Genomic DNA, 7,155 nt, shown 5'->3' with positions numbered 1-7,155 from the left:
AACAAAACGTCTAGTGCAGCAGCACGTCTAGTACTGTTACCTCTCCAGCGTCGCGGCTCCGAACCGTAGTTGGAAGCCTCCGGTGGGTGTCTCGCTAGTCTATTTAGCTTAGCCTGGCTCGTAGCTGGTAACATCTTCATAAAGAGTCCGGACCAACTCTGCGGTGGAGAACGGGCCGGCCACTGCACTGCACTGCAGTCCCATTTAACACACGGCAGCCTCCCTCCCTCCCTCCCTCCCTGTGATGCATACAAATCATCACTGGTAACGGTGGCTACCTTCCTATCTGTCGGCAAACTAGCGTCTCCGCGGCTGCGGCTACAAACAGAAAATACACAGACACACACACACACACACGGCTGCGTCTACATCACCCCCCCCCCACACACACACACAATACCCACTAAGCCCTCTCCTTAAAGGGGCAAGGCACAGCTTGCATCAAAACGTATATGATTAATACTCACACTTTATTAATCTTGTAGGATGTGCCAGTGCTGCCGTGTCCAGGCTGTCCGCGCGCGTTGTTTGTGGCGCTTGCTTGACAGTACAACTTCCGGGTCAGCAAAAACGACTGTAACAAGGGTGTACCGGGGGTCGCTGCTCAACACACACAGTCCGCACAACAGTCGCAAATAAATGACTGACATTTTTTATTTTTGTTTTGTTTTTGTTTGTTTTTTTTTGGGGGGGGGGCAGGGGCTTCATATGCAATGGCTCCTCCCAGTGTAACGGGGCCAAATGGGTTGACATAAAATTAACATGATGATATTTTGACGTGGTCAAATAATGGACTTCTCAGCAAACCTTTCAGAGTTAGCAAGCAAGCTTTTAATGACCGCAAGCCAAGCTAGTCATAACAGTCACAAATTCGTTTTGGTCTCAGCTTGATCCTTTTCTTGGCCACAGAAGCGACCTTATCTATTTGCCTACTCTTTACCCTCATGGTGGGAAATAGCATGTTGTCTAATCAACTTCTCTCGTAGCGTCCCCATCACCTTGCACCGCATCCCCGCTATCTGTAACAGATATGCCCGTTTTTAACGTGTTCAATAGCCCACAACATAACCAGAACATCGACATTTCAGTTGCATCGTGGGTAACATGCAAATGAACTTGGAGCAGGAACACTAGTTGAATTCGCCACACTGCCTCCTTCCTTGAAAGACCAACGTCCCGTTGGCCTAACCCAAATCCCATGTGGATGGGTCCATCCACCATGAGGGTTTCTTCCGCCGAGCACCTCTCCCATCCCGGGCTGCTCCTTGCCGCGGGCTGCTGATGGATGACGGGGGCGGCTCTGCATCCGCTGGGTCTGAGCCCCCACCGTCGACTTCGACGTCACCGCTGTTTCCATTCGTGGCCAGGGAGGGCAGCTCTGTAAACCCAGTGTCCCCGCCCCCTCCCTGGCCCAAAACAAGGTGCTCTAATGGTAGCTCCTTGCTGACATCCAGGGAGGTTGGCTTTGATCCAGCAGTGTCCTTACCCCCTCCCTGGACCCCGGTAGCCTGGTCTGTACTAAGTAAGGTGCGAGGCGATCTTGGTGAAGGATGACTATCCGAGGGCGGCTGTGGAGCTTCACTCTATAGATGACCTCTGAGATCCTCTTCAGGATGAGGCAGGGCCCCTCCCAGTTGCTGTTCAGCTTTGGGGACCGTCCCTTCGTTCGCCGTGGGTTATACACCCATACGTTGTCCCCCTGCTGGTACTCTTTGCGGTGGCAACGTACATCATAGGCTCTCTTCTGCCTTTCCCCTGCAGAAGCCATATTCTCTGGAGCCAGCTGATGAGGAGCCTCCATCCGGTCCTGTAGTGCGTCTACATAGTCCTGGCCCGGCGGCACTCGTACTGGTGGGTTTGGCGGCTTGCCAAAGACCAGATCCACAGGCGTCTGTAGCTCCCGAGCAAACATCAGTGCAGCTGGTTGTTGTGATATAACGCCATGTATATCCACTGGAACTACACTAGGTGTTATGTACTACCCGGACTGTTATTATGGTTACACCACTACCACGTATGGTTATTACGTCTGCCTACTGAGCCACGATTAATCCTGAGTTCTCTAACCCGGTGTGATCATTGATCCTCGACCAATACTACCCCAAGTATTACTTCACCCGCCAGTGAAAAAGGGGTCACATATGTTTCACTGTTTGCATCCACACAGTAAAAAGTGATCATATGCTGCCATTCATTTAAAGCGTGTTTTTTATTTGATTGGACCCGATATAATTGTATTTATGATATTTTGGGTCTATATATGTATTAAACTCACTTTAATTCAATGGAAATCAGGGCCTCATTGGTTCAATGTATTTGACTGACTTAAAACCAAAGACTATTTTTCCATCCAGTATGTCACGTGACTACTGACGTAGCCAAACTTTGGTTCTCAAAATCTCTTGATTTTATGCCATTTTTCTTTTCACTGCTTGGAGCCCTGAGGAGAAGTCAAGTTCACGGCCAACTTGTGCCAAGTGCCAATTTCTCGGTAAGAAGTGAGCCGAAGCGCGAAAAAGCCCAGTAAACATTGAATATCGACATGTTTTTGTAACATTTTGGCACACTCGGGTGTGATTTTTAAGTGACTGATTAAAGCTAATTATAACGTTATCGCACGGCAGTTTATACGTTCATAGCTAGCTAGCCTGGCTAGGAAACGACTAGCTAGCATTAGCTAGCTAACGTTTAGTTAGCGAATATTATTTTTTTTTTAAAGTTAGCGAATATTGCCACGTTATCACACCGACAACCAACCGAGCGATTGGCTACGCCTGACGTTAGAAGACAGACCTGCTGCTAGCTGCTATAAACGGGGCCTGCTAATTCTAGCTAGCCACACAGTCTCGCTTGCTTAATTCCGGTTTAACGTTAGCCGCTCACCTGCTTGCATAACGATATCGGAGATGTCTATATACATGTAACGTTACATCCAGATACATTTTAATGTGTGCGAATTTTCACTAGCTCACGTTAGCTTATGCTAGCTTGTCAGTCCCACGCCAAGGCAAATGCTATCTAGCTAGTTGGCTTGTTGAATTTTCTACTTGGAATCATTTAATATCGTCAGTTTCGATGCATGTGAGCCTAATGTTTATTGAACGATTATGCTCGTCACTATTAAGCACCCGTAGCTAAGCAGCACAAGAGATTCACTTCTTGTACTAGCTAACGTTAGCTAGCACTAGCAACATTCGAGGCTCAGGCTACATGTGTAGGTAGGCCTCGTGCAGCACATTGTGAACGGCTCTTAGCTACAAACCGAGGCTTATGCTGCATGAATGCCCGGTGCGACACATGTGAACGGTGTTTGCTAAATCGCGGGCTGAAAGGGGTTGTTACTTCCAATGGGAAACGCTGGTAAGCCCCTTGTTATGTCTGCACACATCGACAGTGCTGCATTTGATTTGGTGCTGTTCTATTGTGCTGGGATCGCTTGGTGATGCCTGCGGGCTCTGGGTTGTTTGATCGGGTCTGCCTGTGATGCTGTGTCAGTCTAAATAAAGAATGCAACGTAGAGGTTGTGTCGAGCGACAGCGCTGTGTCCTGACGTGATTTCTCAATACAATATTGGCGACGAGGATGGCTGATATCTCTCTCCCACCACCTGCCCCCTTCCTGGCGTTACCTGGCGAGCCTCCGGTACCATGGACTCGCTGGCTACATAGTTTTGAAAATTACATCATCGCCTCAGGGCTCGACGACGTGAGCCAGGCTAGGAAGACGGCTCTGTTGCTACACTGCTTGGGAGCAGAGGGTCATCGTGTGCTCGGGACTCTGGGGAACGTCACAAACTTTGACGAAGCTGTGGGACTTATGAGCACCCATTTCACTGCTCCACAGAGTGCCCTCCTTCGGCGATTTATATTCCGTCAGCGACACCAACTGCCTGGTGAGTCTGTGCGGCAGTACGTAGCTAATTTGCGAGGGCTAGCTAGCTCATGCAAGTTTGGCGCGCTTCAGGACGAGATGGTTCGCGACCAGCTAATCGAACACACCAACAACGCAAAGGTGCGTGAGACTCTCCTGCTGGAAAAAGACGATCTGCTGCTGTCCAGAGCAATTACCATCGCACTACAGGTTGAGGGAGCAGCTGAGTGTGCTGCTATGCTAAATACACAGCAAGTGGCCACCTCCAGTCAAGCTGCCAACGACTCCTCCCTCTACTCACGGCTGCCCCTCGGGACGCAACCCAGCCAGAGCGAGGCGGTCGTCGACGTAGAAGTCGCGTTCCACTAAGTGCTTGGCATCCATTCCGTGTTCCCTGGAGCTGTGTTCTGCTGCTCGGTGAAGTCCATAGATGGCGACAGCTGGGGATGGTGAGTTGCCGAATACGTGGACTTTCATGCGATACTCGGCAATCTCTCGGTTGGGGTCGTTGTTGTTGAACCACAGGAAACACAAGAAATCTCTGTTGTCTTCTCGAACGACGAAGCTGTGAAACATCTGCTCGATGTCCGCTATGACAGCCACTGTTTCTCTTCGGGAGCGCAGCAAGACTCCCAGCAAGCTGTTGTTCAGATCCGGGCCGGTAAGTAGCACGCACATCGTTCAGGGAGATGCCGTGATGTTGAGCGCTGGAATCGAAGACAACCCTGATCTTGTCTGGCTTTTGAGGGTGGTAGACGCCGAAGATAAGTAAGTACCAGCACTCACTTCCCTCCGGTAGTGGTGGGGCCAACTCAGCCTGGTCGCGATCAAAGATGTTTTGCATGAAGGTGTGACGAAGTCGGCTTTCATCTTAGGCTTTCTTTCCAGGGTGCGGCGGGGAGAGGTAAGTCTGCTGAGAGCTTGGTCTCGATTGTTCGGGAGCCGTCGACGAGGGGATCGGAATGGGAGAGGCGCCACCCAGCTGTTGGTGTCGTCCATCACCATCTCTCTGTCCATGAACTCCAGGAACAGACGATCTTCGATGGAAAGCCCCACTTTGTCGTCATCAGGGACTGGGGTGTCATGTTTGATGCTGTAAGGAGGAACATTTCCTTGACCTGGAGACGGTTGGGGCACGGAGTGAGGAGAGATGGCCTTCCGTTTTCGAGCACGCTGGTGCGATAGGGAGTCACAGCTGCTGGCTTGTGGGCTGAACCCAGGCACACGTCCCCTATAACCACCCAACCCAGGTCAGACGTTGGGCATAGGGGGCGCTGGGAGGACCATTGCGTTGCTCCCTGACTTTGTGGACCTGAAGGATGTGGCGTCCCAGAAGTATCAGGATCTGGGCTTCAGGGTCCAGGCGAGGGATTCTGCGAGCGATGGACTTCAGGTGGCTGTGGTGCTGTGCAGCTTCTGGGGTCGGGATTTCTGACCGATCGTCAGGCATATGGTTGCACTCAATGAGTGTTGGAAGCAGCACACTTGTTTTTTTCCATCCAACGACTCCGCCAAGAACCCTGTGGCTCTTCTTCCAGATGTCTCGGTGACTCCTGCACATGTACGCAGGGTGTACGGTGAGTCTGAACCTCTGATTTGGATGAGGTAGAAGAAATCAGACCTCGCCAGAGATCTGTTGCTCTGGTCGTCCAGGACGATGTAGACGTTACTAGCTCTGTCTGGGTGTGCTGTGCATTTAGAGGTGACTGCTGGTGGAGGCGCCTCCTCTTCACTCTCCCCGCCATGCTCTGAGGTGGGGTCCTTGTCTTTTTTGTCCCGTGGAGGAGGTCCAGGGTGGAGCGCCGCTATGTGGTCATCGCTCTCACATTCGCTGCACTTCAAAGTTGCCTTACAGTTCTTCGCCAGGTGAGTTGTGGAGGAGAAACACCTGTAGCAGGCACCATTCTCTTTCAGAAAGGCTTTGCGCTCCTCAAGAGACTTGCTTCGAAAACCTCGACATTTCTTTAGAGGATGGCGCTTCTGATGGATGGGACATTGTTTCCCTTTGTCGCCAGGCTTGCTGCTCGAACTGCGTGACTGAGAAGCTGAGCGGTTTGTTGAGACCTCTGTCTTGTGGGTGGAGACATGCCTTTTGGCGTGTCTTGATTCCTTTTCTGATGGCTCATGTTTTGAGGACACTGTGGGGGACTTGTTGGACGTTTTCGATGGAGCTGAAGGGAGAGTAAAGCTGGGGTCATTTCTTCTGTGTGCCTCGCTGCAGATGAAGTCTGCGAAGAAGGTGAATGGGGGGGGGGAGACATAGTGCTGCTCTTTGTACTGGGAACCCTTAGTTATCCACCTCTCTTGTAGACTGTGTGGCAGCTTCTCAACGATCGGGTTGACACGCCTGGCGGTGTCCAGGTACGAGATCCCCGGCAGGTAGCCCTCACACGTAGCAGAGTCTAACTCCATCAGCAGGTCTCCCAGTTCCCTCAACTTTACGGGGTCTTTCTGAGCGATTTTTGGAAAGTTCTCTATCCTCTCGAAGAGCGCTCTCTCGATCACTTCAGGGGAGCACTCTTCTAGGCGTTCCCAGACATGTTGTAGGCCCACTACAGGGTCGGCGACGTGCACATAGCGAATCCTTGTAACGTGCTCTGAGAACTCTTTTCCTAACGACTTTGTCAAGAGGTCGAGCTCCTCGCTGGCAGTTAAGTTCAGTCCTTCAATGGCGTTGAAGAAAGAGGACTTCCACGCCCAATAATTTTCTGGGCGCTCGTTGAACTGGATGAGACCGGAATTCACAAGCTCTCGGCGCACCAAGTAGCTCGCAATGTCATTCGTACCAGTCGTGTCATCACGATGTGGCTGCGGTGAGGCTCTGAGAGGAGAGTGGTGCAGCTGAGCAGGAGGAGGCTGAGAAGGGGAGAGCTGAGCAGGATGTTGGTGATGTATGTGGAGTACAAAATGTTCTCCATATGCACTCCGTATGTACTCTGTAGTTTTCCACTTGTCTGTGTGTATGAAACTTCTCACTCACTGCAGACACACATAACCATTGTTCTCATGCGTACCTTCCATGGGGCCACATAGCAACTGTTACTATGCTTGCCTCCCCGTTGCCGCATCCCAGGAACGGCCAGGTACAGCAAAAGACAAGTGCAACAGGCGTACAGACACTCACGAGGCACAGAACGTGATTTACGTAGATGTTTCCTTCATTCCTTTTTAAGATTACACCTTAGTTGACGCAGGAAACATAGTGTACGACGCGACGGACTGTTCTATAAAAAACCACTATCTCCAGCTCAGAGGCAGAGCATATCCTCATAGACGAACCTCTGT

Source organism: Lampris incognitus, unplaced genomic scaffold, assembly GCF_029633865.1.
Source record: "Lampris incognitus isolate fLamInc1 unplaced genomic scaffold, fLamInc1.hap2 scaffold_171, whole genome shotgun sequence".
Classification (NCBI taxonomy): domain Eukaryota; kingdom Metazoa; phylum Chordata; class Actinopteri; order Lampriformes; family Lampridae; genus Lampris; species Lampris incognitus.
This window is presented reverse-complemented; position numbering follows the sequence as displayed.